Below are 7,373 nucleotides of genomic sequence, written 5' to 3'. Positions count from 1 at the left end.
ACTATCACAATACTTTAGAAGCACCACCTAATGCTAAGAATGAAAGGTACTCGTCATCATTTGTACTTTTCTAGTTGTACCTATATTCCTATCATAGGTACTCCAATCAGTATTTAATATGATGTAGCAACATTTTGTGCTTTGTGGTAAGTAGATGCAAAATATAGATGCATATGAAGTACGTATAGGTACATATGACATATGCATGTATATCTATGCTCTAGTCTACAACTAAAATTTTTTCCTAGCATGATTAACCTTGGAAACCCTCAAAATTCTTTTAGAAAATAAAAATCCCCTTCTACCTTAAAAAGCCCTGCAATGATCACATATATAATGGAATTCCTTACAGGGCAACCTTGTGTCAATTATTTATTTCCAAGTCAATCCAAAGAATGCTTCTTAAATGCAGTAATATGTTGTTCATGTCCCTCGCTACGTAGCATGTAAGTTGGCTTCAAATCTAAGCTCCCAGCTAGACCAACACCAAGCAACAAAGATGAAGCTACTCCTATTACAAAGTTTGCAAAGCCCCCAGTTCATGTACATTGGAGAAATCAAGCCAATGTGGCCTTGGAGGAAAAGGAAACTCTCAAGGATGAAAGATACACCACGTCACTCATTCCTCGAAAGAAACTCCAAGGATGCAAGATACAACCACAACATTTTCCAGAGGTGATGCCTCTAGGAGTAAGGTGCCTTTGCAAAGCTATAATTGGTGAGAGTATCTACAACCAAAAACAAGAGAGCAACGTTTTATGTAAGACTAGCTGGGAAAGTAGGTCTAGATGTCATGGAATGTTTAATGTCACTCAAAGGATGATCTTGCATGGTTAGACTCTTCAAGTGAAATATTTACGACATGCAAGAAACATTGTGGAGAGGTGGAGAATGAGATCCCATTAATGCTATTGTTTAATGCTTTGTTAGCCTTAGGCAATGTTATTTTTATTTTTCCTTTTCTAAGGAGCATCTCCAAAGAAAGTGTTGACTGATCCTTTTGAAGATGCACCCAGGAACCATCATGGTAATTTTTTCCCTCGATCAATGTTACCTTTGACAATGTCCTCCAGAACCTTTATTGTAATCTAAAACTTTTCATTGACACCTCCTTTGGACATAGCTGCAACTTTTTTATACCACGCTTCTTGCATTCTCCTATCAAACAGATTTTAGAATGAAACATAGCATCAAAGACTTTCAACAAAGTAGTTCTTTCCATAGCATGGTAGTTCCAATATAGCAACCATTGGAAACTCTAGACATTTTCTTCCCTTGCAGCAAAACCTTGTTTGCTCAAGCCTAAACACTCGCTGGAACCAGAAATAAATCTAGCTGACCTTCACGAAAAACCTCCTTGAAGTGCAGAACTGTTGAGGACAACCACCACCGATCTGGGTATAATACCAACGAAACAAAGGCAACAGAAGCACAAGAGCAGCCATTGAGAGATTTTTACCACAACTACAAGTCACAGACAGTCAATACAAATCAAAACCCTCACAAAAGTTTCATAAAACTTTGAAACATATGGATTCACCAAAAAGGCCCAATATTCCTCCCACATCCCATCACATTGATCACCTCAATAAACTGGTCCAAAATACAAAGACAACCATCACATTAATCGCCTACTCAGAGCAGTACATAGTCGGAGTTGGTCACACGCAAAGCAAAACCAATAATCCTAGTCGTAATTCTCAAAACAAGTCTTGCAATCAAGCACCGTTCCTCTGGTAAGCTTCCACAAAACATGACCTTGGCAGTCCGAAGACAAATGCAAGCAGAGCACAATGAGGGATACTAAACAACTTTTCTTTGCGCCTCAAAACAACATCTTATGGATACAATCACTAGACTAGAGCAAAAAAGCACAAACCAAACATCTCAGTACATCCCTGACATATTTTAATGGCAAAGATAAATAATGACCTTCATGTGGCAACACCATCTTTCTCCATAGGCACTATGAACCCATAAATTTTGAACGAGCACAGTTATTGACATTCGGACAGTATGGTTTAATAATCTTGATATCAAGGGAAGTCACTAGAGTAACCCTTCACAATAATATATGCAAATGCATAGTTCATGGACCTTGTTGTACCGAAGACCTGTTCAGCAAAGCAAAGTTGAAAATCAGTGTCATGCATAGTGCACATAAGGTTTTTTTCATAATATGCATATAACTACACAACAAAGTAAGAGAATGCAGGCCTGTATATTAGCTGAATACACAGGTCTTCTAAGAATAAAATTCTCTCAGATCTCCTAAAATATATATTCTTTGAGACCGAGAGTTCTTCTCATACTGTGCCATACTCATAGCAAGAGGATCATCGTCACGATCAAAAATTCCTGAAGGCCTGTGTATTAGCTGAATACACAGGTCTTCTAAGAATAAAATTCTCTCAGATCTCCTAAAATATACATTCTTTGAAACCGAGGTGTGGGAAAGTTCTTCTCATACTGTGCCATACTCATAGCAAGAGGAACATCGTCACGATCAAAAATCCCTTAAGGCACAGTAGAATCCCCAAGAACCCTAATGGGTTCAGAAGATACTGGTGATATCTCTACAGGAGGAGCTGGCACAGTAGAGTTCAAAAGATGCAGGTGGAATCTCGTCAAAAAAATGAAGCCTATAGGAGTGGATCCTGTGGTGGGTCCCTGCATCTATAAACTAGAGGCACCTCTCTCTCTCTCTCTCTCTCTCTCTCTCTCTCTCTCTCTCTCTCTCTCTCTCTCTCTCTCTGTTTCAGTTACATGGCTTTAGTATGGATCAGCTACCCCCATTTCAGTACTCTCTGGATGCACCCTCCATCTCCCTCACTAGGGCAGAGAATACCAGGCTTATCAGATAGGACTTGATTCGGTTGGATACGAAGAGGACATGGATATAGCCTACACATGAGTTGGGTACGAATATGGCTTTCTATAGAGAGCATCTTCTCGAGCTTCAGAGGATGGATTTGTGATCAAACCAGGATCCATGGATACTCATCTATCCGACGGGATACATTGTGCTATTGGTCAGATACGCATATCCTCACATGTCACGTGACACATCCAACCCGATGTGTCCGTGGACAAGCTACAGCATAACACGGTTCAGTCAGTCCAGTCAGTCTAGATTAGAAGTGATCTGGCACTTTTTGTGAGTCTAGGCGTAGACCGTGCATGCCCAGTCACTTAGCATAGATGCATATCCTCTGGTTGCACACAGCATGATCATCAGTATTCCCATCACAATCCATCAGATTCTATCAGGGGAATTTTCCAGTGCATTTAGCCTATTTTCCCTATTTTTGACAGTTTTCACTTATTAATTCAAGTGACTTTTCAACAAAAGTAGGTAGGGCAATTTGGGTAAGAAAATATATAAGCAAACCAAAGCTAGCACTATTTGGCAGAAGAGGCAACAGGAGCCAAGCTCAGCAGGCAACTTCTCACAAGAACCTTGGTGGACTTTCCCCTCCAAGCAGGGGATTTCCTTCCCTAAAGTTTTTAGAAGCATCTCCAAGCTGGCGTTTTCTGCATCATCACACCATCGCCATCATCCCCAGAGCTAGCGGTTTGCAACAGTTGTCATCGCCAGAAGACCACAGTTACTAGCGTTTTTGCAAGGACCCAGCCCTAGCGTTTTCTGACATCAGCAAGCCCTAGCATTTTTGACACTTCCTGGCATTTGCAAATTTCAGCCTCGGCCAGTTTTAAGCAGCGATTTCAGCCATGAAATAGTTGCAAATTCAAGCCGCGAAGAGTAGCAAATTCAGCCCCAGAAGGACCATCAGTTTTCAACCATGAAGAACCTCAGTTTTCAGCCCTAAACCTGCAGATTTTCAACGTCAAAGACCCACAGAAAAGAGCCCCCGAATCAGCGTTTTTGACTCAATCGCAGATTTCAGCCCATAGCGTTTTTGGACAGCAGAAGCAAGATTGCAGATTTCAGCCCTTAGGTCGACTTCGTCATTCCCGTCGTCATCGTCAACATAGCCTAGACTTGCATCAGTCTCATGCATTCTATTTGTACCAGATTGTGCAATCAATAGTAGACCACTCTCACCGACGAGAGTGGGGCCTTCGGAGGGTGTCGTATCTCTCTTCTCTCTCTATCTCTCAGTCTCATACACTTGCACGCAGAGTGTCCATTCACTTTGTTTGTGATCATAGCATTCTCTCATTAAGAACGGAAGGCTCTTACCTTCCATAAGAACAAAAGGAACCTTGAGCACAGTTCGGAGCACTTATCTTGAGCAAAGCGCAAACATTCATTCCGCTGCACCTAACATTGGTATCAAAGCTTTGGTAATGTTCTGTATCACTCAAGGAAAGAACCACAAGAATCACAAGAATTTTTTTTGCTTGTAGCGATCGCACGAACCCAAGTTCGCTTGGGCGTGTCGATTCCTAATCGTGTTTTTGAAGAGTGACAGGAATCCCAAGAAAGAAGAGCTTGTCCAACCTCCCCTTGTCTCTTTTCACTCGTTGAGAGCGGACCGTGCACTTAACGGCCGGCCAATCGACGTGAGGTGGGAAAAAGCAACCTTGTTGTGAGCGCAAGGCCGCCAAGAGGTGCGCCCACGGAAAGGAGTAGAACTCGGGTGAAGAGAAGATCCTTCTCAAACACGGTTTGCAAGCGAAAGAAACCCTCAAGAACCTCTAAGACCCTCAAGAACCCAAGTTCCTCGTGGACTTAAGAACCAAAGACCATAGTGCATGGTCGTCACCCAAAGCGGAATGGATACTTTGCATACAAGTGATGAGCATGAGAGAGGCGACGAAAAATTTTCCCCACCAGGAGATTTTTTCGACCCTCCCCCTTCGCCATCTACGCCACCAAGTGTACCAAACCCTATGGAGGCAATGATCAAGCAGATGATGGACATGATGGGCCAAACAAGAAGCGAATCGCCTTGCTTTAGAACGAGAGCACGACGAACGAAAAGAAAGAAAAGCACAACGAAAGGAGGAAGCGCCAGCACGAAGCGCGGCCTTGGAGGCCGAGCGTGAAGCTCAAAGAGTGGCCTTGGAGATTGAGCGTGAGGCCCAACGAGAACTACGCACTCGAGAATTGATTCGACAAGTACTTGCCTCGAAGTCCGAACCAGCCAAAGATCGTGGGAGTTCATCAAGTGGTGCAAGCCATGATGCAGATTCCAACCATCCAGTCACAAAGAAGTTGACTTTTAGTAAGTATGATGGTAAGATGGATGCTACGGTTATTCATTCTTGGTTGCATCAATTTAATGCTTATTTTGCGACAACTAAGAAGACAGGAAATAGCAAAGTTTTGACGGCAGTTATGTACCTTGCCGGTGATGCCATCAATTGGTACCACGCATGGCAAGAGGCATAGCTAGCCGCGCACCTAGAGGAAGCCGACGAACTCACGCCCCTTTCCTTCAAATGGGCTGATTTCCAAGACAAGCTCAAGGCGCGGTTTATGCCACCTCAGTACCTCGCACGATTGAAGGACAATTGGCGCGCTCTCAAGCAAAATGGTATGCCGGTTATGTCTTCTTCTAGTCGTGTTTTGCAACTAGGTACCCAATTACGCAAGTCGGATGATGAACGCAAAGAGGCATCCCTTTATGGATTGGACGAGTATATCAAGTACGGTGCTCGATCCAATCGATCTCAACAAGGCGGTAGCGATTGCTCTCGCACAGGAGATGAAGCACAACAAGGGAAAGCCTAAGGAGAACAAGACGTCCACAAGTACCTCGCAGACTTCTCAGAACCCTCAGAACGGTAAGAACGGTAGCTATGGTAACTCTTCTAACCAATCTTCCAACAGTCTCTCAGAAAAGAATCTTCCAATGAATCTAAGGGTAAGGCTAACACAATTGCTAAACCTAAGCTTACTCCAGATGAAAAGGTAGCACAAGGAATTGTAGGAGGATACATCACGTCGGAAGAGCAAAGCACTTATTCTAAGGAAGGTCGTTGTTTTCATAGTCACATTAAGGGTCACATGAAAAGAACATGTCCTAAGCTTGAATCGAATGAATCTAAAGAATCCACAGAATCCACTTCCTCTATTCAAGCAATTAATGATAACACGAGTGTGCCCCAAGTTTCTCATGACCCTTCCATTGATGATTCTCTCATTAAATGTTATGGTTGTATGACGGGGCAGCGTTTTGTCATATTGTTTGACCCAGGTAGTATGCATGATGTGATCAGTCCCTCTCTTGTTGAGAGAGCCCGCCTAGAAGTTAGTCAGAGATCTCCTATCGAGGTCTCTGGCTTTCTTCCCGGTATGGACGCTCTCATCACGGAGGAGTGCCTTGATGTGTTGTTTGCAATTCAAAAAGCTGCCTTCACTAGAAGATCTGTTGTCTCTTCTCTCTCAGGATGTGATATGATTTTGGGCATTCGATGGTTTCGTGATGCTAACCCTCTCATTGATTGGGAGGCTAACACTTTCACTCTCACTGCCAAAAGTGATTCTCCCATTGTCAGTCATGGAGAGGACATTGTTCATTCTCCCTCTCTCATTGCTTATATGCAGGACAAGATTGAAAGGATTCGGGAAAAGGAGACTCTTTCGGTCTCTTCTTCTCCAAAGCATGATACACAGGATTTGCATGATTGTGAAAAGCATGATGATTTGAATGATAATGATGAGCATGATGATTTGGATGCCAATGACAAGTATGATGATTTGCATGAAGAAGATGTGATTGTTCACAAGGATAATGTGTTAGTTGATGCTTTTGCTAGCGAAGCTAACCTCGTTGCAGATTCGATCAATCACGAAGGATCGATCTTGGCTCTCGAGCCTAGGTCCAAAGAACCCTCACAGGAAGTATTATGTGTTCGCATGATTGATACGCCCGCATTGTTCGAGTGTTTCATTCGTGATCGTTTCCTGTATTTTATTTAGCATCTTTATGTGATCCCTTTTCCTAGGCATGACATATTGTATGTTAAGCACGTTTCTCTCATGGATGAGCACGAATGTATGCGGATTTTTCATGAAAAGCTGAAAAGTATGTATGTAAGGAAGTCACATTCCATGTCTCTTCCTTGGCATGACATAGTTGTAGAAAGAGCACATGAAAGTATGAGCCCCAAGCATGGGCATTTCCGTTGTGAAATGCCACAGTTGATTGCTCTAGATCCAAAGAGAAAGATTCGATCTCATTGTTTGCGTGTGTGTGGTGAACGGTTTAGCACTCCATCTGTTTGTTCATCTACATTGCATGCACAGTCTTTGAGGAAGACAAGATTTTTTCCACTCACTTAACATGGAATGGGTATGTTCATGGTTTTGTGTTAGAAATGGTTTCAGGAATTTTCAGCCATGGAGATTCTTGAAGAAGAAAGAAGCATGACTCTCAACGAAGTTGAAGCATCGAAGGAGC

General features: G+C 42.8%; 1 long non-coding RNA gene across 1 annotated transcript in view; it reads right to left on the bottom strand.

Annotated features, from left to right (window-relative positions):
* Positions 1-1,885: 1,885 nt before the first annotated feature.
* Positions 1,886-7,373, bottom strand: part of LOC147445218 (uncharacterized) — a 47,621-nt gene continuing 42,133 nt past the window's right edge. Inside the window, exon 2 of the long non-coding RNA XR_015189760.1 lies at positions 1,886-2,114. This is a non-coding gene — a long non-coding RNA (uncharacterized LOC147445218). The remainder of the gene's footprint in view (positions 2,115-7,373) is intronic.

Source organism: Adiantum capillus-veneris, chromosome 12 (assembly GCF_014529385.1).
Source record: "Adiantum capillus-veneris isolate H3 chromosome 12, ASM1452938v2, whole genome shotgun sequence".
NCBI classification, from domain to species: Eukaryota; Viridiplantae; Streptophyta; class Polypodiopsida; order Polypodiales; family Pteridaceae; genus Adiantum; species Adiantum capillus-veneris.
The sequence above is the reverse complement of the archived record's forward strand: the minus strand, read 5'-3'. Positions and strand labels throughout refer to the sequence as shown.